General features: G+C 38.4%; 1 protein-coding gene across 2 annotated transcripts in view; it reads right to left on the reverse strand.

Moving 5' to 3' along the window:
• Positions 1-24,723, reverse strand: part of ANK2 (ankyrin 2) — a 765,621-nt gene that overhangs the window by 655,409 nt on the left and 85,489 nt on the right. The window contains exon 1 of one of the 2 annotated variants that reach the window (XM_049885480.1): positions 5,920-6,074. The exons of the other annotated variant lie outside the window; for it this stretch is intronic. The gene's annotated coding sequence lies outside the window, so the exon portion shown is untranslated. Of the gene's footprint in view, positions 1-5,919; positions 6,075-24,723 lie in introns of those variants that run through there. 2 annotated transcript variants of the gene reach the window in all.

Raw genomic sequence — 24,723 nt, forward strand, 5'->3', positions numbered from 1 at the left:
TGGATGGCATGAAATAATTTGTGAAATTTGCTTTACAAAAAATAAAAAGGCAAAGCAGCACTGGTATGTAATACTTAGGTTTTGTTTTCTGGTTTTTGTTATGTTTTTCTACAATGTATTCTTTTAAAACATCAAAGAAATCCTACTTTAGAGTTTCAGCCGTTGAACTTACACCTTCAGAAAGCTAGGTCCCTTGGTGCATGGCAATTGAGTGCACAAGCAACACCCTGGACCAGTTACCTTGCCAGCCTCTGCATAGACAAAGGTAAAACTCAGGTCTTCTCTCAAGTAGCTGAAGGAAGTCTTAAGATAACAGGGAAATCAACTATTCGACCTTGGGGACAAGAAGTGATACAGAAAAGGAGAAAAATATCACAAATAAAATATTGTACTTTGTCAAACCTTTAGTAATACTGTTCTGTGAAATATTTTTATTAGCGCATTAAGTTATAATGATTGCCTTTAGGAAGTCCTTAATCATCGTGCTACAAGTTAAATTGACTATAAAAGCTACTACATTTTGGATAAAGTTGAAAGGACTGTGCTTTTAAGAATAATGTTCTTTAATATACAGTACTGTTAAATTCTGATATTTTCATTAGGTACTTTATATGGGGAGTGTCTTCTAGATACCTAAGGCAGAACTAATAAGCAGATAAATGTTACTCTTAAGCATTCACCATACCTTTTTAACCACATCATAATGTATAAATATCATAATAAAATCTAATCCAAAATAAAGGCTTTCTCTGATCTACAAATCAACACTGCCTCCAAAAAAAAAAAATCTGTGTATTGTCTGTAGGTAAAGAGGCGGAAGTCAGACATGTCTCCTCTCTCCCCACAATCTTTGCTAATTCTGACACCACCCATCCCTCCCATGGCTCTCTCTCCTTCTCTGCTGGGTTCAATAATTCAATGCAATGGCCACATAGAACTCATAGACAATACTTACGATTATAGGGTTTATTAGGAAAGTAACAGAGTACTATTCGGGCTGAGTAACACTCAGGATACAGTTCTTCCATCAAAGAGAGTCTCTCTTCTGCTGTGCTCACTGATACACCTTTCTCTGGCCCTAGGCTTCTGTGCTGCTCAGGCAAGTATTACAAGAGTCTTTTAGCCCCTGCCTTTTTTTTTTTTTTTTTAGTAAGGGCCTAGAGGAACTCTACTCCACCAGCAAGCCTCCTGCCCAAAGGCACTTAGTTTTCTCCATTGGCCTGGAAACCCACCACATCTTTTGCTGTCATTTCTCTGCCGGCATTTCTCTCTCTCTCTCTCTACTCCTGGCTGTTCTTCCTTGGTGGCGGTGGGATTCTGTCTTTCCCATCTGTGGGGTGGCTCATTACAAAGCCCAGCAGGACAGCAAAACTGACCAATCCCCTTGGTGGGCCACAATTATTTTATTTGCACAGTCCCACACAATCACTTGGGTGGAAGTCACAAGACCATGGCTAGAAAGGCCACACAAAAATGATCAACTGCACTGCAGTACGGGAACACCAGAAATACAACATGACAATTGCTATTATTATTGTTGTTGTTGGTATTATTATTACTTGTGATACTTTCTTAAAAAGCAAATTAATCTGATACAAAAGGCACAAACCAAATGGGACAGGATTAAGGGATAAGGGACCTAACGATGTCAACAAAACCCAACACTGAGTATTAAATGATAGAATTTTCTTTTCAACTGAGGACAGTGGATAATCTTTTTTCTAAATCAATATACACAAAACTTTTTTTCTACTACATCATCTAAAGACTATGTTGTAGCTGTATTTTAAAGTGTGGTTGCTGTGCAATAGATTTCATGGCTTCTTTTCAATGTTCAAGGCAAAGGACAAAAATATGCTAAAGAGCTACATTGAACCTAAGGCCCAGTGGACAATAAATAAACACAGTTTTCGTAAGGAAGTCCTCCATCTAAACATTTTAGACAGTTGGGTGTAAATTAGGTTTAGGAGATCGTTCTAAAGAATCAGCATTAATTAAAACAGACTGAAGTATAGGAGCCTAAATCTATGACCATAAAAATCAATCTATAACTTCCATTGACCCCAAACAGCAACCTCAGATTTCACATTGAATCTGGCTAAGTCACTTGCACGGTAAACAGTAGCATCTGGCTCTCATGTGGAATGCTTTATACAATGGGCTGGTCCATAACTTCAGTCTACTTTAGACATTTAGATGCATGGGCTTAGAGCCCAGTGTGTTATAATAACCCTGAAAAGCTTTTGGCTGTGGCTGTGAACACATTAGCATTAACTTAAATCTGTTGCTTTGTTTACAACAAGAGGTATTTGCTTGTGTTTCCGCCTAAACAGAAATGGTTAAAGGTACCCAAAACCTTAAGGAGGGAAATTTACAGTGGGTACAGCAGTTATTCGCTGTATTGAGAATCTACTGAACAGCTTTTTTTTTTCTTTTTTTTGGCATTGCTCTGAGTTACATGTTTTTAAAATAAGTGATATCTTTATTTGGAATCTCTGTCAATACTAAGAACATTAATGTCTAATTTCCCTTTCCTGGTTTTTTTTTTCCCCCCCCTTCATAACCTGAAGCTTAAAATAAGCAATCATTCAGAGGATTCCTTGAAGATGTCACCATTCAGAAATGTCACACATGTGGCCATTTGTTTCCGAGCTAGAGGGTGCAAGCTGTTTAGAACAGAGTTCCAATTATTCTTGTTAAACCACTCAAAGCCACCAGAGCTATCTTCTCCCAATATATCACTATAGCTTAAAGTCTAGAATGAAAAGATGCTCTCACTGGACCAGTAGAAACTGATTATTACACATCTAGGATATAATCAGAGGGCCTCTGTATTGTAGTTAAGGTTTCCCAAAAAAAGTAATTAAACAACACCCAGTCTAATTTTGTGTTTATTGCTTTTACACACAGTATTAACATAGATAAATTACATGTGATGTTTGTTCATTTTTATAATGATTTCAAACGAATATGTGAATCTCATTCTGATCAAAACGAGGTTGAATAATTAACAGATGGACATTCTAATACCATTATGGAACAAAATAAAGTTGTATTACCTCATTTCATTATATTCGTAAGTAAGCATTGCAATATTCTTTATATTTTGTTCTACCATTCAATCAACAAGTATTCTTTGAATATTTCTTGTGAGTCTGGCATTAATTTAAAAAGAGAAAAAATAAGCTAACTATTTTAAATTAGATTATCTTCTAAATATGTCACCACAAATAGTCCTTGTGTATAGAAAGAAGATTATATGGCTCAGAAAACTACTGAAGAGAGAAGAAACTTCTAAATGTTCTCATGGTATGTGATTTGCTATAGTGAACAAGGATCCCCTCATCAATTAGGGAGGACCACATTTCCGGTAAGCCAAGATTAGAAAACTTTTCTAATGATCAGGTATTTGAAATCTCATCACATGACCCACAATGAATATATACATGTTACTGCCCCAAGAAAGAAGCCCTGGTGGTGCGGTGGTTAAGAGCTCAGCTGCTAGCCAAAACATCAGCTGCTAACCAAAGGTCAGGAGTTCGAATCTACCAGCCACTCCTTGGAAACCCTATGAGGCAGTTCTACTCTGTCCTATGGGGTGGCCATGAGTCAGGAAAATGCTCTCTCCTTTGGTTGTATGAAGGAGCTCTGTGCGGGGAGTCAGGAGACCTGGGTCCTGGTCTTGACTTCTTCATTCATCAGATGTATAACTCTGGTCAGTAAACTGCAAAACTAGGTGATGAACTACAGCAAGCCTAAGATCTGTCTCAACTGTAGGTCCCTAACTTCAAGTGCCTTTCCTGCAAAGTAGAGGCCTGAGATGTAGATGGCCTTTCTGCATTAACTATAAAAAAAAAAAAAAATTTTTTTTTTTAGCCCAATTAAAATGACACGAAGACAAGAAGGGTACACAAATGCATTAAACAGGACTTATGTGAGTGGGAAGGGGAAATGGATTTTCTTTTATTTCTTTTCATATTGGTGCATTAATTTTTGAAGAAAAGAAATTCTAAAACTTCCATAAATGAGCACCTTTACCCTAAGAAGCAAGTGGCATGAAGAGAAATGATGCTTCTTCAGTTTTGCGGCCAAGGAATCAACGTGCCCAAGCATGGGCATTTTCTATTGAGCTCTCCTTTAAAAACATAAAGTCTGGCATCTGGCCAAAAAAGGGAGTGTGGTCTAGGGGGGCCAAAAAAGAGGGGCTGGCTGGAAGAGGCAGAGAGAGAGGACCAGGTCAGAAAGAATACCTCTAAAAAATTCCTCATAATATGCTCACCTATTCTCTCCCAGGCGAGTACCAGCTGCCTAGTCTGTACTGCTTTGTCAGTTTCTATGAAATGGCTAGCAAAATTACAAACAGTGATAGGAATCTTTTACAGAACAAATCTAGCTTCAATCAACAATATGGAAGGAGGAAAAGATGGGGTGGAGCAGGGGATCTTCATTTTTCTATGGTTTCATTTTGTATGACTTGTACTGTATGTCACAGGGCTGAAAGGATCTGTAAGAACCCTCTGTATACTAGTGCTTACGCTGGTCAGTGGCAAATGAACAGTCCATGGCACTTTGGGTGGGGCAAGCTCTTGTCGTTTGGTGCTCTGACTTAAACAATCTACAGTGTTGCAAAAGGCCATAAAGGAGAATGAACCCCACATAAGCATACTTTCTTTGTTTCTATCCCACTGTCTTTCCCACCCAAAAGTTTCCACCAATGCCTACATGTTTCTGGAACCAGTCTTTGGCCCCAAAACTTGCAGTTTGTGCAGAGACTCACCGAAAAGACTAGAAGTTATTCCTGAAAGGAAAGAATAAAAATTTTCCAGGGCTTTAACACATAGCCTAATTATTTGCCTATTGTCTTTCAAGGGCACACCCTACAGCTTGACCTAAGACCCTATCAAGCGTTCATAAAAAAGTGCCCGGACAAATAAACCATTCTCCTAAATTCCCATTTACACCCCCTTCCAGCCACATACACTTCTTTTCATTCTCGAAAACAAATTTAGTGTTATGTGCCTGGAAGGAAAAGTAAGACGTTATTGGCTGTATCCCTTTGCCTTCAAAGAAGACCACACCTAAGACATCACAGAAATAAGACTCTCCCGATACATAAGTGTGGGAATGATTCAATCTCCTGTAGCACGCATCCTTTTCCCAAAGATGAATTCTTGTTATCAGCAAGCAAACGAACAAAAGAAACCCCAGTGTTTAGAAATCTGTACCTCTCACTTCTCGCTACTGTTTAATTGGGTTTTTGAAGCAGGAAAGACAATTTGCTTGCTGGGAAAGGGAAGGGGAAAGAGAACTCCATCCTTCTTCCACTGGAGGCACCTGTTCTACTAGCTGATACCACCTCATATCAATTTTAACCATTAAAAAAAGACAATACACCAACAGCACTGCTGTTTATCAGAAACTGATCAAATCTGTGTGCTCTTAACTGCTGTTTCACCCTGCTTTCTCTCCCATCACCTACTCACCCAAAGCAGAAGAGGGGTGGCAACCACCGAATACTTCTGCACAGACACAGCCGCTCTTAGCACCAGTGGGGATCCTGACTAAGGAGCCGCCACCCTCTCTTCCCTCTCCCGCTGCTCTAACATTCACTCGAGTCTGGAAACCTGAAGTCAATTTACTTCAACTAGATCTAAAAAAAATCTGCCCTACAATTACAAAAACAGAAAATGCAGATCAGAAAAACACATCCCGTGGAGAACAAACCAAAATCAGGGTTGGGGACCATTTGCACAGCTGCTCTGCCTATGAACTCCAGGGTGGCACAGAAAGCAAAGCCGCCTAGCCTAGATCCTGGGACGGTATTTTACAAAGGGCTTCCAGCACCCCCTTCTCATCAACGCCACCACTTCCTCCCAGCTTCCCAATCGCTCTGAATAAAGACCTTCTTGAAGCACTTACTGGGAGCAGCAGCTTCTCTCCGCAATGTGCCTGTGAGTCAGGAGGCAGGAGGGGCCCCAGGGCAGGGCAGACGGGAGAGCCCCCGGCTTCCCTGCAGGCTGATGTCTATGAGACAGCAGCCTGGGAGCCGACTTTCCCATCACAGCCTCAGACTGTAATCCATGTGCTTTCGGCGGGCCAGTCCCAGCTGCCCACAGAGCACCACATGATCGGCTCTGACATCAGATCAGCCAGACGCGACAGCCCATCCGCCAGCCTCTTCCACACTCGTGGCTTGCATCGTTTGGGAGGTTTTGGTTTGCATTTAAACAGGTGGTACCGAGTAAGGAAGTGCTGTTTTCTCCAAGAGAAAAAAAAATTTTATTTGCCCGGTTCCTTCTGTTTTTAACAGGAGAGGGAAAAAATAAGCAAGAAGACCATTTGGATTTGTTTGCAGCCAGAATCTATCAGATAGATGGGAAGTAACTGGAGTTCTACATCTGGTTCAGGGAAGCCAAGGAATGAGCTACTGTCAAGATGCCAAAGCGGTGGGAGTGATTCCATCTGCAAATCACTACCACCACCATCCTACCACCTCTCTGTAGATGGCCTTTTAACACAAGTTTAAGTCATGAGCTATTGGTGGGATCTGTGGGGATTTTTTAAAGTTAGGCACCATTGCTTTTAATTCACGGGAGATCTCAGGGAGGTAGCCACCAGACTCAGTGCCATATCCAACAGTTCCATGGTGAGGAGACCCACATACAGTTCAGCAGAAACACACCAACAGACCTAGACAGACAGAGAGGGAAGCAGGCAGAAAGGCAGGATCATCTATTCATGTTTGCATTCATTCATTCAGTAACCATTTATTGATCACCTACTATGTACCAAGTGCAAAGGGAGACACCTGAAGGGGGAGGAGAGGGTGAATAACAGCATGCACATTTTCAAATAAGATTGATTTTTATCTGGCACCATGGTCTCTTAATTCTACTTCTGTAAGATGAAAACAAGGATGTAATAGACTTATCAAGGTTCCTTATAAAATGTCCTGTGTCTAATACTGAATCTGAAGGTTAACAAAACCTTGTTTTATCTTAACTCCATTATGATAAATGGGAATAAAGATGAGATGTAAGGTAAGAATAACCAAAATCATTAAATCTTTATAAAGCAACGTTCTAGAAAAGTTAGGCAACAGTGACCAGAAGTGTCATTCTTCCCTAGCAGAGAGAATTCACTTTCTTCAACTACTTTAACTACATTACTTCCTGTGTATTCAGTCTATCAACTATATTTCAGATATTTGTGTAGAAACAGGATATCCCTAACCAGCTTTTCAACCCATTAAGCACCGTATACGTCACTATAATTTACAGTGACTTTTTTTTTTTAAACATACTCATTGCTGTCAAGTCAGTTCTGACTCTTAGAAACACTATAGGACAGAGTGGAACTGCCCCACAGAGTTTCCGAAGAGCACCTGGTGGATCTGAACTGCCAACCTTTTGGTTAGCAGTTGTAGCGCCACATCACCAGGGTTTCCGACTTAAACGTAATAGGTGTTTAATAAACATTCAGAATGAATGAACTGACTCAGTTTATTCTTTATCTGGCTAATTCCCAATAGAGACCAAATGGCATTTATTGCTTTGTAGAATCTCATACTGAATCCATCATAGACCCAAGCAACCTGTTCATCTTCTCGGGGAAAATATCATAAGCTTGGTACAAAATAAAAAGATGATTTAAATATTATACATAAAATCACAAATAGATGTGTTATTTCCATAGTAAAGACATTATGCACATTCTATCTTACAGTATTAATAAATAGTACAATCTACTCTAAAGGTAAGGAATAAAGACAAAGAAAATAATGAAAGACAAGAATTTTCATGTTTTGTGATTATTCTGTGGGAAAGAACTTATTTTAAAACTAAGATATAAGAAAATGATAGTTTTCTGCTTGAAAAATGTATTCTGGGATTTTTTTAACCTTTAACTTTGTACAAACCCTAACCGTGAACATTTTTAGATATCACTTTAAACACTGTACCAACACTCACAGAAGTGATCTTTTGCCACTTTTTCTTACTCTATGGGGCAAGTAAAGGGAGAAATTTAGCCTCACAGAAAAAAAATGCTTCTTTCAAAATCTATACAGCTAAGAATAGTTTAATACTCAAAAGACTGTCACCGCTATTGATAAAGCCCTAGTTTAAGCTTCCATCATTATTTACCGCCTCACTACAACAACTGCTTCCTCTTTGTAATCCATACAGCAAGCAGAATATTCTTAATCCAACTGAATCACACTTCTATTCTTCTTGCTCAAACCTTTATGAAGCAAAATCAAAGCAGCCGGTGGTTTTCTATCTCATTTAATTCCTTATCATGGTCTCCAAGATCCTTCATATAGTGTATAAATATTTCTAAAGTGACTTTCTTCACTAATAAGTATCATAGTGAAAGTTACTCTTCTTGGCTGAGTTATTGTTCTTCAAGTAATTAATATTTATTTTCTGTAATTGACTTTTTAAATGAGGATAGTTATCAGAAATGGAATTATTGAGGTGGTGGCCTTCCATATTCAGCATTTAAGCTAACTGTGTAGTTGCCCATCCAAAGGCTATAGCTCTCAAACTTCCTTACAACTGGATATGGCCTCGTGAGCAGAATTTCAACCCTCTTGACTTAACAGAAAGTTGTTTGTCCTGGACTTCTTTGTCTCCCCTCATGCAAGATGGAACACAGATTTGGCTGTGATCTAACTTTAACCACATAACTTGGACACCTAGGGGATGGTAGAGCAAAAACAACAGAAGAAAACTGGGCCCCAATCTGACAACATAAAGCAGAACTATCCTGCCAACTGGACCACTCATGCTAATCTACTGTACAAGAGAAAAATCGTTTTTTAAAGACACTTTGTTTTGGTACCTCTTTGTTACAACATTTTGGCTTCTATCCTAACAAATTCACAGGGTCTGAACTTTTTTTTTTAATGTTACCAGGATAATGTTCCTTTTATTCATTCCATAAGCATTTATTTGGCATCTCTCTAGAAGGCGGTTTCTTACACACACTGGAGAATGCAAACCTCTATAAGATCTTGTCCTTCCCTCCAAGAAATGTTACCAGGAAGACAAGACAATTCTTGATTCTCTGTTCCTCTGGGCTGGCCCAGCACTTCTGGGCAGACTGCTAAAATCACAGTGGATCCGAACTTTTTAAGACTCCTAATTCATATTGCCCAATTACTTAGCAGAATACTTATAATCCAGTGATATTGCCACCAGTTTGTAGGCAATTATTGTTTTACTACATTCTTGTTAGCATTGAGGTTTATTTCTTTGAAAGAAATTCTCCTAATTTGATAAGGAAAAAACAGGATATAGTCTCTTTTTTGTTATTAGAAGGTTGAACATGGCTCAACATTTACTATTTATTGGTATTCCATCTTTCAAGAGTTGTTTGTTCATATTATTTTTATTGGATTTTTAGTATTTGTCTTGTCCATTCTGCTGTGTTTCATTATCTGCTTTTCCATCCTGCTTTTGTGAAACATGTTGAAATGTTTTATTGTCATCAAATTTTTTAATTTTTCCATTGTAACATGTTCTCTTGAAAACTCCCATAGTGCCAAAATTTTGAACCCTAAATACCACTCCCCACTAAAAAGAACCAAAGCCCTTTGGAGAAGAGGCTGATTTTAGGTCTGAGACAGAGAATGTATAAGATAAACCTAGGACATTGTCTTATGCCAGAAAACAAGAAAACTTTCAAAGAATATTGGGGTCATGTCAAAAAGAAAAGGGAGTCAGCTTAAAAAGGTTCCCAAGGGCCAACTTCATCAAAACATCTGTTCTAGTTACTGTGGCTGTGTAACAAGCCCTGCCAAATTTAGCGGCTTAAAACAACATTTATCTTGCTCTCGAATCTGCAGTCTGGGCAGGGCTCAGTGGGTCAGCTGATTTCTAGTCAGCATCAGCTGAGCATCTCAAAAGCTAGATACTAGAATCTTCTGAGGGCTCACTCATCCATATGTCTGATACCTGGACTCAAACAGCTAAGGGATGGAACAATTAGGGTTTCTTAGCTATCTCACTATATCTCTATGTTGTCTTTCCATATGCTATCTCCAACATAGTGGCTTCAGGGTGGTTGACCTTCTCTAAAACCATGTGTCCCCAGAGAGAGTGCCGGACAGAAGCTGTATCGTATATTATTACCTAGCCTCAAAAGTCATGCAACAAAGCTTCTGCTCAGATTCATACTTGATGGAGAAGTGTTAACACCACATTATAAGAAGAGCATGAGGGATGGAATACATTATTGTACCTTTCTTTGAAAATACAGTCTGCCACAGCATGAAAAAGAACAATTACTATAATCAACTAAAGCCCTCGAAGATATAAAAATACTAATGATACTTAGTAATGATACTGTCTGGAAAGAAGAATGCTCCTTAGGAGCGAGGATGGTGAGACTGCATCTCACATACTTCGGACATGTTATCAGGAGGGACAAGTCCCTGGGGAAGGACATCTTGGTTGGTAAAGTAGAAGGCCAGAGAAAAAGAGGAAGACTCTCAAAAAGATGGATTGACACAGTGGCTGCAATGATGGGCTCAAGCATAACGATTGTAAGGATGGTGAAGGACTGAGCAGTGTTTCCTTCTGATGTACATAGGGGTCACTATGAATTGGAACCCACTTGATGGCCCCTAATAACAACAACAATGGTACTAAACACAGAAAGAAAACCAAAAGTATTTGCTGATAATTGAGGTGGCTATTGTATCAATTTCTCACTCAAAAACCGGTACAGAAAGAGCTTCAAAAATTAATTCTTTTTTCTCGTGGAACTCTATTTCAGAGTAGTAACAAATAGACCCAGTTGACAAGGAAAAGCTCTTTGTTACAGAAAAATCTTAGTTAATGAATGTAACCATAGTGAAATAACTCATTCAGGCAAAAATTAGCAGTAGATCCTAAAAGCGTTGTGTATAAGGCTGATAAGGGAATGTATATTAATCTATTGATAAGATATTAGTACACAGAATATTTACTCATTTCAAGGGGAAAAATCATAACTTTGCAAAGGAGCGATCTGGCTATTTCCATATTACCATTAATCCAGTGACCAATCTTAAGCATCAAAGCAAATAAAACAGCTAGGCATTAAGCAACTCGATATAACACAATATAATGTTCACAGCATCACCCTTGAAATGTTCTTGACAAGAATATTTTACCTGACCTTAGTCATACCTTTAGGAAGAAATGTCTAGGTTACGGGAAATATAGAGGTTAGATAAGCAAGTTAAACTAAATTAGGAGGAAACAATCATAAAATCTAGAAGGTGACAATAAGTGAATGTCATGAGAAAAAGAGATGGGAGAAATAAGAGCAATAACAGCCAAATGGTAAGAGCCATGCAAGTCCTTGATTGAATTTGGGTTGAAAAGAATTACCTGAAAATAACACTTTAGCTACAATTGAGGAAATCTGAATGTGTACTGTATTGGAAATTATCAAGGAATTATTTTTAATTTGTTAAAAGTGTTAATAACATTTGTGCTTAGTTAGGGAAAAGGTCCTTATTTGAAGATACCTTTTTTTTTTTAACTAAAGAATGTGGAAACCCTGGTGGCGTAGTGGTTAATTACTACAGCTGCTAACCAAGAGGTCAGCAGTTCAAATCTGCCAGGCACTCCTTGGAAACTCTATGGGGCAGTTCTATTCTGTCCAATAGGGTTGCTATGAGTCAGAATCAACTCGATAGCAGTGGGTTTGGTTTGGTTTGGTTTTACTAAGGAATGTAGGATGAAAAAAAAGCAGAAAATAAAGTATGATAAAATGTTAATAACTGGTAAACTTAGATGATGAATACATGGGTATTCCACATACTATTATTTCTAGGCGTGTGTGTGTGTGTGTTTATGTGGGTGTGAGGAATTTTTCATATGGAAACATAATAAAACAGAAAAGTTCTCCCAAAATCCAGGGGTTTTCTAAATATTCACTTCTAATTTTTATGACTTAATTTTTTTTAACCATTTAACTATTTAAATTACCTGAAACTTTTTTGGAGTATTCTATTTTTCTCCAAATATCAGGCGATAGTCCTAGAAAATTTATTAATTTCCTTCCTTCCCCCAATCTTAGGCCTATTTTGTCTTCTATTAATTATCGATATATTAGCATCTATTTCTGAGATAACTATTCCACTGACTTGTTTACATCAACAACAGTTTATATCAGTGTCATTTTAATTTAATCATTGCAGCTTTATGTAATAAAAAACCACCTAAACACCATATTTCTCTTTTAACTTGAAGTATTGCCTGTGTATTTTTGCCTATGTATTTTTCCTTTATTGTCTGTATTTTTCCAGATAGTTTTTTAAATTATTTCTACTGGCCCTACCTCAAAAAAAAAAAAAGAGTCCCACTGGGTTCCCTCTGCCACACACACACACACACACACACACACACACATTGGGTTTCTGAATAAAATTGAATTGTGAAACATTATCTACAATACTGACAATGAATCCCACTCAAATTTTAAGAGCTCTGGTTTTTATTTCCTCCTTATATTAAGTTATAATGTGTTTCCCACAAATTCTCCAACCCCACTGGTTTCAGTTCTGTCCTCTAGAGCTACATAAAATTTGTGTACTCCTCTCCCACGAGCATCTGAAGAGAGCAATTATGTTCCCAATTTATCCAGCCATTTCCTACTTGACATGATTTTCACTTTGTTCATCACTCTGCTCACCCACTTCCGGATATGCCCCAGTTTGTCAGTGTTTGCTTTTTAAATGTGGGACCCAGATTTGAAGATTCAAGGCTCCAAATGTTTGTGGCCTGAGACGCACAAACTTGGTAAGATTATCATTTCCATTATTCTGGACACTTAGCTGTCTAGATTTGCATCTCTTTTCCTTGGCAATTCTCTACGCTCTTAGCTCATATTGAGCTTGCAATCAACTAAAAATCACTAGAATTTTTTCACTGAAATGTTCTTAAAATAGACCTTATCATCTCGCACATAAACAGACGAATCCTGAATCTATTTTTATATATTTTTTATATTCATCCTTGTGAAATTTTTCATCTTTTCTGTACTGGTTCATCATTTCAGCTTAGTTTATAAATCCTAATTCTATTTTCCAAGGCATTAAAGCCAGGGCTTTGAACTGGTTCTTCCCAGTTCAATCATGGCTGAGGAAGCGACACTGGAACGGACCTGAATTTTTTAAATTTGGGTGAACCAAAACTGTAACCAGAATGGGAAAAATTACAGGTCAAAGCCCTGCTAGAAACTTAATCTCAGTCTCTCTGCAGAAGGAAGATGTGGCAGTCTGCTTCCATAAAGATTTATTTACAGCCTTGGAAACCCTAAGGGGGTAGTTCTACTCTGTCCTGTAGGGTCACTATGAGTCGGAATAAACTCGATGGCAGTGAGTGTGAGATACATGTTCATATAAACATATATATATATATATTTATAAATGTAAAGGAGCAATCATTTAACTCTTGGTGAAAAATGATCATCTAAACAATGCCATCTCAACCCATTATGTTCCCAAGAAGCAGCAAATTCTATGTCCTATCCTTTTATACACCTTGGATTATGTCCCACAGGAAATATCTCTAATTCATAAACCACAACCTAAAGGAAGGATTGGAGATAAAAGCAACAATCAAAAGTCAGCAACTCCCTCTAAACGGTTTACCCAAAATGCCTTTTTTGTTGTCTCCCAGGCACCTTAAAGTTAAATTATCAAAAATTATCATCCCTGTACGTCTCTTGTTTTCCTTCTCACCCAGTAGCCCAAATCAAAAACCAGGGAGTCATCCTTTGTCCCCACTTCTTATAGCCAAAACATCACCAAATCCTAGAAAAGTGCACTCAGTTTTTTACATTTGTCTCCATCCTGGATTGCTGGGGGGAAAAGCAATACTCACAATTATTATCTGAAGACTTCCACTTACCCTTACCCATTCTCCACACTAGAACAACAATTATCTCTCCAGAACAATATCATTAGGACGCTCTTTCTCCAAGCTCTTTAATGGGTCTCCATTGCTCTCAAGATAGTGTCCTAAGATAAGATAAACTATATAACTGGGAGCTCCTAAAAATTAAACATTTATGCTCACCCAAAGACGTCACCAAAAAAGTAAAAAGAGAACCTAGAGGCTGGAAAAAAATGTTTTTGTCTATGACATATCTGACAAGGGTCTAATTCCTAGAATCTATAGACTACTTCAACACCTCAACAACAAAAAGATAAATAATCCAATTAAAACATAGACAAAGGATATTAACAGACTTCACCAAAGAAGATATTCAGGCAGCTAACAGACACATGAGGAGATGCTCCCAATCATTAGTCATTAGAGAAATAGAAATCAAAACTACAGCGAGATGACATTACTGGCGCTAATCAAATAAATGGAAAATAACAAATGTGGGAGAGGTTGTGGAGAGATTGGAACTCATATGCACTGCTGGTGGGAATGTAAAATGATATAACCACTATGGAAAATGACATGGCACCTGTTTTAAAAGCTAGAAATACAGATACCGTATGATATAGCAATCCTACTCCTAGGAATATATCATAAAGAAATAAAAGCCATTACACGAATAGACATATGCACACCCATGTTCATTGCAGAATTATTCACAATAGCAAAGAGACAGACACAACCTAAATGCCTATCAACAGAGGAATGGATAAACAAATTATGGTACATACGCACAATAGAATACTACACAATGATAAAGAAAAACAATGAATTCTCAAAATGTCTCACAACATGGATAAATCTGGAAGGCATTATGCTGAGTGAAATAAATCAATCACAAAAGAACAAATATTATATGAAACTACTATTATAAAAACTCAAGAAAAATAATCTTTGATGGTTACCAGGGAGAGGTAGGGTGTGGAGGGGAAATCACTAACTAGATAATAGACAAGTGTTAACCTTGGTGAAGGGAAGGACAACACACAATATAGGGGACATCAGCGCAACTTGACCAAGGCAAAGTCATAGGAGCTTCCTAGACATATCCAAACACCCTGAGGGACCAAATTACTGAGGGACCAAGGGACTGAGGGCTGGGGACCATGGTGTCAGGAGGTATAACATAGTTCATAAAGAAAATATGCTACACCCTATTTTGGCGAGTAGTGTCTGGGGTCTTAAAAGCTTCTGAGCAGCCATCTAAGATACATCTATTGGTCCCATCCTGTCCGGAGCAAAGAAGAAAACCAAAGACGCAAGGAAAATATTAGCCCAAAGGACTAAGAACCACATGAACCACAGCCTCCACCAGCCTGAGCCCAGAAGAACTAGATGGTGCCTGGCTACCACCACCAACCACTCTGACATAAATCACAATAGAGGGTCCCAGACAGAGCAGGAAGAAAAATGCAGAACGAAATTCAAATTCACAAAGCAAGACCAGAGACTGAAGGAACCCCCAAAACTATGGCCCTCAGACACCCTGTTAACTCAGAGCTGAAGCCACTACTAAAGTCTACCTTTCAGCTGAATATTAGACAGGCCTATAAAACGAGCAATAACACACATGAAGAACATGCTTTTTAGTTCAATCAAGTATACGAGACCAAATGGTCAACACCTGACCAAAAGCAAAGACAAGAAGGCAGGGAGGGACAGGAAAACTGGACAAATGGATATGGAGAACCCAGGTGGAAAGGGGGAGAATACTGACACACAGCAAGGATTTCAACTAATGGCACAAAACAATCTGTGTGAAGATTTTTGAGTGAGAAACTAATTTGCAGTGTGAACTTTCACCTAAAGCACAACAAAATCTAAAAAAGATTAAAAATGCCTAGAAAACCCTATGGGACAGTTCTACTCTGTCACATGGGGTCACTATGAGTCAGAATCAACTCTACACCATTAAACAACAACAGATACTGCAGTGCACAAACCAGATTTAAAAAACTGTTGCCAATGGGAGCTCACTAAGGAGCTTATATTTTGAGTTATGTTAATTTATTTATGTAAGAATTATAGTTATGTAAATATACAGCATATCAGATGATAATAAGTGCCCTGGACAAAATGAAGCAGGGATGGGGAGCAGGGGGGCAGTCAAGGAAGGCTTCACTGAGAAGATGACATTTAAACAGGGGAGGTTAGAAAGCAAGCTATGTAGGCTGGAGAAACACTGACAGTATGGCCCCAGACATGCTTTCAGCTCAGTATTGAGATCACTCCTGAGGTTCATCCTTCAGCCAAAGATTGAACAGGTCCATGGAAAAAACAAGACTAAAGCGGTGTACCGTCCTGGGGCAGGTACTGAAAGGCAGGAGGGGACAGGAAAGCTGGTAATAGGAAACCCAGGGTTGAGAAGGGAGAGTATTGACACATCGTGTGGTTATTAACCAATGTCATAGAACAATGTGTGTACTAACGGTTTGATGAGAAATTAGTTTGTTCTGTAAACCTTAATCCAAAGTACAATTAAAAAAAAAAAGAAAGCTATGTAGGTACCTGGGGTAAGAGCATTCAGAAGGAACACTGGTTGCAAAGGCCCCAAGTCAGGAACATGCCTAGAGTATTTAAGGTAAAATGAGGCTTGTAGGAGGAGATAGAGTGAGGATTTGGGGGATCAGTCATGTGTGGGGTCATGAGCCACTATATGAACTTCAGTTTTTACTTTAAGTGAGATGGGAGCTACTGAAGGGTGTTCAGATTCTGTTGGTCTGAACTGAAGATACTTTTAAAGAAAACATGAGAAACCATTAAAAAAAAAAAAAAAAAGTAGTGTCCTGAAGAGGCTTTACATAATCTTGTATGAGAGAGCTCCTGCTTTTCTCTCTGGCTCACCCTCATGCCCTCACAAACTGTTCTCACACCACACTCACTTTCCCAAGTAAGCATGCTCGTGCATGCTGGGACTTAGCGGGTGCTGCTCCCCCGATTGGAAAATGGTTTTCTCTTTCTTTGCTTAGCTATAATTCCAATTCAATCTATAGGTTTTAATCTAGATATCAGTTCTTCCAAGAAGCCTCTCCCTAACTTTTTTAGTCTGGGTTAGGGGTCTCTTCTCTGTGCTTTCCCTGTCATTTATTAATACATATTTACTATGGACACTCTGTGGGGCAGTTCTACTCTGTCCTATAGGGTCGCTATGTGTCGGAATCGACTCGACAGCACTGGGTTTGGCTTTTGGCATGTACTTATTATAATTGCCTTTTCACTTATCTTTCACCACCACTAGGACCACAGGATCACCTTTGTTTTATCAGGACCTAGCACATTACTACACACATGGAAGGAAATCAATAAAAAAATTATTAAACAAAGGAAATTAAAAAGGTAGAAAGTGTAATAGAGATACTCAGTACAAGGTTTTAGGAGGCAGTTCAATGCATGGATTTTGAGTGTAATGAACAAAATGATAGCCCCATTGTTTACAGTATTTTATTCCCTATTAAGGAGTAATTTGGACTTAGGACAAATAAATCCCACAAAATATGTCTGTCACCAAAACTAGAATACAGTATCATTACTAATCATAAGGTGGCCTGAAAATATGGACTTTTAGATGTTAGATTTAAGGGTTAGATGTTTTTATAGTCTATTTTAATGGACTGTCATATCCTGGTGACTCAGTCTTCCTCCCTAGAGGGATATAATAGACTGCGAGCTCTTTGAGAGAAGGAACTGGTCTTGGCTTCACATCTTATTGAAATTTTAACTCCTAGCAATTTACAGTGCTTTTATTTGACACACACTCCAGTTCCTTGGCTGAATGAAGAGATGGGTGAATGAGTAAATTGTATCGTACTGCTTCCTGGATTATTTTCTATTGGTAGTTCATTTCACATCATAAACGATCTGTGGGTTTGTGCTCATTCATTCAACAGGCACCTACTATGTACACGTATCTAGGCTAGTGTGAAGGTCAAGGTTATGTGTCATTTTGGCTAGGGCCATGATTCTCAGTGGTTTGGCAGATATTATGTAATCATCTTCCATTTTGTGATCTGATGTGAACAGCCAATCTGTTGAAAAGGGAGTTTCCTTGTGGGGTGTGGCTTGCATCCAATATATAGATGGATGCTCTAGCAAAGTTCGCCCTCTCTCAATCCTGCATCCAACTTGTCATACTCTGACCTCTAGATCTTAGGACATGAGCCAGCACCCTGCCATCTGACCTGTAAATTTTGGGGTTCACCATCCCCTGCAACCATCCGAGTCAGGAGATGCCTCCAGCCTGACCCCTGACCCATGGATTTGGGATTTGCCAACCTCCACAACTACATGAGCCATTTCCTTGAAATAAATCTCTATATACTGTCTGTTTGTGTGTGTGTGTGTGTACATGTTTCACTGGTTTTGCTCCTCTGGAGAACCCAGGCTAAGACAGCTAGGAACTGAGACAGGTTATGCATTGTAAGTCATAATTTACGCCCTTTAAGCCTTTAAGATTAAACTGGTCATTCTTTCTGAGCCTGTCCCTGGATATTGATATCTATCTGACTTCAGGGTCTGTAGCTCTTGTTCATCTTTTGTAGAGAAAAATACTCTCTCACTTTCCCTGAGCACTGGGACCAGAATTGATTATCATCATATCAAGTCTCTGAGTAATATATCCAAAGATGAGGCTTTTGAAAATGGAATTTGCACTATATGCAGTAAGAACTGGGGTTAGGAATGGAGCACAGTAAAAAAAAAAAAATTTTTAGAGATGGATAATTTCAATCCCTTTCCTATAATCATTGGAAAGTAATGTCCCACAGGTAAGACAGCTTCTGCAATAGCCTAATACTCTCTGTCCCCACTTCGTTTATTCTGCAATTCAGGCTCCAAAGGAAGTAGAGTTGGATTTGCAGGAAGACGGAAGAAATTAAGACTTACACAGTATGTACTATACACTATCATTCATGCTTGACGTTCTTTATCTTATTTGATCCTCAAAACAAACTATTGTTATTTTCATTTCATGGATGGCAGAAGGCTTGAAAATGTTAGTATTTCCCAAAGCCATACTGCTTGCAAATGCCAGGACTAGGATTCAAGTCTAGTTTTCTTTTTTCTCCTGATTATACAACCCAGGCTTGTTCCATTGTTCTATTCTTCCTCATCATTGCTTACAGAGCCAATTTCTGCTACTGTCTCTTCCTTAGAAAGAGCTTTGTTACTCTGAAATCAAAAATCTATACCCAAACCCTCAAGTTGGCAGGCAAATGAGGCTCCTGACTGTAAATTCATTCTTCAATGAAGGCACTTAAGGCTGATTCCCACTGAGGATAAATTAGGAGGAGCAGAGGAAAGGGGTTCTTACCTCTGCATTCAGCACATCCTTGGGCTCAAAGAGAAACAGAGCTACTGACTGACTTTAAAGAAAGAAATTAAACCTAAGGCCTGAAAATCACTAAATGGAAATTCAAGCTTGGATATTGTATGTCCCTAAAAACTCACTAGGCCCTGTAGACTTAATTATACTTAAATTGGTTTTGCAAAAGTTATTGTTATAGGATTAATTTTACTTCATTTTCTAGGAATACACAAAATAATAAATAACTGCATGCTGTCCTCTTATGAACCATTTCATCAATTAAATATCATCCAATAAATGATCTTATCTCTTTTCCAGACAACAAGGAGACTTGTCTATTAAAATATGCTATCAAATCTATCAAACTCTTATAAATGAAATCTTAATATACAGCAACTGATTTTATAAGATACTGAAGTTAGAAACCTGTGCAAATAGACTATAACTACTTGAAAACTTTCCAAAGAATTTTCATGGCCTTTCAGACCTTGTCTGAAAATGCAATTTACTTTAAGAGTTCTATTTTGCATTGCTGAATACATCTTCCAACACCTAGGATGGGAAAGTAGTCAACAATTAGTTACTCTATAAACCCCACAAGGGGTGGGGGGGGAAGCCACTGATTATTCAATAGAGGAAATCATTTCTATCTGACCTTTAGTTTTCTTATATATGAATGATGAAATTAAAATCAACTCTAATGTTATTTCAGAGCCCTGGTGGCACAGTGGTTAAGAGTTTGGCTGCTAACCAAAAGGTCAGCCGTTTTAATCTATCAGCCGCTCCTTGGGAACTCTATGGGGCAGTTCTACTCTGTCCTATGGGGTAGTTATGAGTCCAAATTGATTTGACCGCAACAGGTAATGTTATTTCAATTTTTGAGTTTCTATTATTTGGTTACTCAGTAATATCATAAACAAAAATAAAAAATAGTTCTTATCTAAGTTTTAAGAAGTAATGATATGATGAGATAAAATTCTTAACAAGGAGTTTGAGGGTAAATAATAAGGTTCTGAATTGTCTTATAACTATTTTTCTAAATTATTATTTGATAACTAATGTGCCCTAAATGTAATAAAATTCTTTGAACAAAATATAAATATTATTCTACTCTTTTATATCAATATTTTTGCCTCACCTTAATACCATAACTTTTGTCTTATTTCATTTTAACGTCTTGGACAAAAATATCGAATAAATGGTGTCACAAGATATGAAAACTCAATTTGAAGACTTCCTTATATTTTTTAATACTTGTCTTCTAACATTATAAGTTGAGGGAGTTCTTCTTAGGGTAAACCACATTCTTAATGGTTTTATTTTTAAAATTAGGAACAAAAAGAATGGTAAGTTTCATGTTACCCTAAAAAAAAAATCTAGCTTTGAGGTAACAGACGGGAGATTTAAAAATACTGCACCCTTTTTCAAAGCATTCTATAATAAGCATATATTAGCTTTGTATTGAAACAGCAACAAAAAAAACAGCATATACATGCAAATAAAATTCACATCCTCCTTTAGATCAGAGAAATTTTTTCCTGTTGTTCTCCTTCCCTCTTACTCTTCATTTCTCCATGTTTCTAATATGAAAGAACAAAGCAACGAAGCAATGAAGGGGAGAAATTACATAATGTGCAGAGTCTATATGTTTCTTTCATATTTTGTATCAGAACAAATGTTATTCTGCTATAGTTAGCAAAAAGTATTAATTTTTGTGGGACCCACAGTGAACACCAAACACCTAATATAATGACTATACTAGCAACCATTTTCTAGTTCGCAACAACGCTGATCAATGTAGACTATTATTCAGTTTTAATGTTAAAAGATTTCAAATTTAGCTGCAATACTACCAGTAAATAAAAATGTTTTCAAGTCCTTGAAATGCTCATTAGTTACTAGGGCCAATTGTGATATTCTCCCTGATGTAAAATGTACCTAATGGCCTTCTGAAGTAACTGTGCGTGCATTAGGATGTGTTGAGGAACAAAAGGAAATGTGGTTTATGTTCTTTAAAAGTAGTTATCAGCATCTATTAATTACACAGGAGTTCATGGGGGTGCAAATGGTTAACACGCCTGGCTGCTAACTGAAAGGTTGGAGGTTCAACCCACCCAGAGGGACCTAGGGAGAAAAGCCTGGTGATCTACTTTAAAAAAACCAGCCATTGAAAATTCTATGGAGCACAGTTGTACTTTGATACACACAGGCTCACCATGAGGCAGAATCAAAACTACGACCAACCGTTCTGACAGGAATTACAACAGAGGGTCCCAGAGAGAACAAGAGAAAAATGTAGAACAAAAGATCAAATTCACAAAAAAGACTAGGCTTCCTGGTCTGACAGGGAATGGGGGAAACCCCAAGACTAAGGCCCTAAAACGTCCTCTGACCTGGAACTGAAACCACTTCCAGAGACCACCTTCCAATCAAATAATAGACAAGCCTATAAAATAAACAATAACACCTGAGAGGAATGTGTTTCTTAAAACAATCAATCACAAGAGATCAAAAGGGCAATATTTGTCCAAAAGCAAGGATGAGAAAGCAGGAAGGGTTAGAAAAATCAGGATGAAAGGAAATGGGGAACCCAGGGTGGAAATGGGGAGAATGCAGATGCATTGTGGAGAATGAAGCCAAGGCCATGAAACACTTTATGTACAAACTATATAACGGGAAACTAATTTGTTCTGTAAACTTTCACCTAAAGCACAATTAAAAAATTAAAAAAGAGTGATCCTGAACATCTAAAAAAAGAAAAAACACTTTTTTCCACTTGCATGCTATTCTTATAAAAATGTGGTCACTTAGGAAAAAAAAAAAGGAATCAAATCTACAGTAACTGGAACTGGGAGAATTGCACACCTATAAAAACCAAAAATCAAACCTGTTGCCATCGAGCCAATTTCAACTCATAGCAGCCCTGTAGAACAGAGTAGAACTGCCCCACAGGGTTTTCAAGGCTGTAAATCTTTATGGAAGCAGACTGCCACATCTTTCTCCCGTGGGGCAGCTGGTGGGTTCAAACCATTGACCTTACAGTTTGCAGCCCAGTGCTTAACCCTTAGGCCACCAAGGCTCCTTTACACATCTATAATGTCATAAAATTTATCTTATAAAGAACCAACTACATGATAAATTTACATATATATATTTCTATTACTTATAAAAATTAAGGGGCTTGGAAATTCTATTTGGTAGATTTCTAATGTTTTCAATTCCCATCTCTAACAGGCAGCTGCAGAGGTAGGAAGAGTTTCTCTTTACCTCCACTTGATTTTTCAATACTTATGATCGTGATCCCTAAGAAGCTCCCAGAATAAGGTCAAGCTTTTTACAAATGGGTATCCATATTGTTCTTTCAGGTTCAAGGAAACTTTGTCGTCATCTGGTCCAGCCAGTCTTATAGTGGGGAATCCCATCTACGACGCTCCTAGCGGATGGCTAACCAACATCTGCTTAAACATACAAAGCACAGACTTCTCTCTGCTTCACAAGGTGGCTTATTCTGCTCTCGAACATCTCCAAGTGTTAGAAAGTTCTTGTGTTAAACAAAATTCTGCTTTCTGCAACCTTCAGCCAAAAACCTAATTCTACCCCCTAGAACTACATGGAATAAATTTAAGACCTCTTCTCAATAAAATACTTTTTCAAGAGAAAGATTCCCAGGTATTTTAACAACTCTTTCCGTATCCTTCAGGCCCCATTTTTTTCAGACTTGCTCCAATTTATCAAGATCCTCTTTAAAATGTGTCAGCCAGAAAGACCTCCTCAGACACTCCATAAATCTGAATAATACAAGAACACTAAACTTCCCCCAAAAAACCAAATCTGTTGCCATCGATTCCAACTCATAGAGACCCCCTAGGACAGAGTAGAACTGCCCCATAGGGTTTTCAAGGAGAGACTGGCAGATTCGACCTACCGACCTTTTGATTAGCAGCCAAGTTCTTAGCCACTGCACCACCAAGGCTTCACAAAGACACTACAAATAGTCCTAATTATAACATTTTCTGAGGAAAAGGTACTTGTTATTTCTGCCCACCCTTATGGACCTCTAAGTGGAACGGGGGCAGTCAATGGTGCCACCACTCAGAAAGAAAATCCTTCTGTCAGTATCCCCTCATTCTTTGGGAAATCTTGTCAGTTGGGTCAAAAATTAATAAGGTAGACTTTAAGATGAAATGGTTGGATACCTGGTTTCTTCATGAAGATAACTGAGTACATCATCAAGGATAAATCATTTCTATTTACTTCAAAGTCATTGTGGATGAAGAATTCATTAACTCTTCTCAAAGGTAGAAGTTAATTTAGTATTTTATCACCTTTTTATGTCCACTATATTAGAAGAGGAAACAAGGCTAATTCTTGTTTAACAAGGGTCTCCTGCTGTTGTCATCTTAGGTAACTCTCTGATGCTGTCTCCAAGGATCAGAAAGGGAGATTTGCCTTCAAGCCTCATGGTTCCTGACCTCTCTCACTCCTTGTTCGTTCTTTTTCTCTGACAGCACCTCTCGTCTTATTCCAAATGCTGTGGTCTAGAGCCATGCGGAAAGCCTGGTGGCATAGTGGCTAAGAGCTACAGCTGCTAATCAAAAAGTCAGCAGTAAAATCCACCAGGAGCTTCTTGGAAACTCTATGGGGCAGTTCTACTCTGGCCTATAGGGTCACTATGAGTTAGAATTGACTTGACCGCAGCGGGTTTGATTTTTTTTTCTTTAAATGGTCCAGAACACAGAGTTCAAGAGTACAAATTGTACGGGAATTTAGGGATATAAACTATACACATCTGAGGTAAATCACTGGCTAAGATTTAAAGCTTTTAATGATCACTATTGTCCTTGGTGGCGCAGTGGTTAAGAGCTTAGCTGCTAACCAAAAGGTCAGCAGTTCGAATCCACCAGCTGCTCCTTGGAAAGCCTATTGGGGGTAGTTCTACTCTATCCTATAGGGTCACTATGAGTCAGAATTGACTTGACGGCAACAGGTATTGTACTTGTTAATCCATATTGCTTCTAGTCCTATCCCCAGAACCAGAGTAAATTCTGTTGTTATTAGCTGTCACCGACTCCTGGCAACCTCATTCACAATGGAACAAAACATTCCCCAGTCCTGAGCCATCCCCCTAATTGGTTGTAGATTGAACTGTTGTGATCCATATGGTTTTCATTGCCTGATTTTTGAAAGTAGATTGCCAGATCTTTCTTCCTAGTCCATCTCAGTCTGGACGCTCTACTGAATCTTGTGTAGCATCATAGCAACAAAGAAGCCTCCACTGACAGGTACATGGTGGCGGCACACGAGGTGCATTGGCCAGGAGTCAGACTCAGGTTTCTCTCATGGAAGGTGAGAATTCTACCACAGAGCCATCAATGCACCATAAATTCAACTCTAAAATAACGTAAGTATTCTTACTTATGTATCCCTGTAGCCTGTTGAAACAGACTTATATTTCTAGTATGTCCTTCACTT

Source organism: Elephas maximus, chromosome 5 (genome assembly GCF_024166365.1).
Source record: "Elephas maximus indicus isolate mEleMax1 chromosome 5, mEleMax1 primary haplotype, whole genome shotgun sequence".
Taxonomy (NCBI): Eukaryota; Metazoa; Chordata; class Mammalia; order Proboscidea; family Elephantidae; genus Elephas; species Elephas maximus.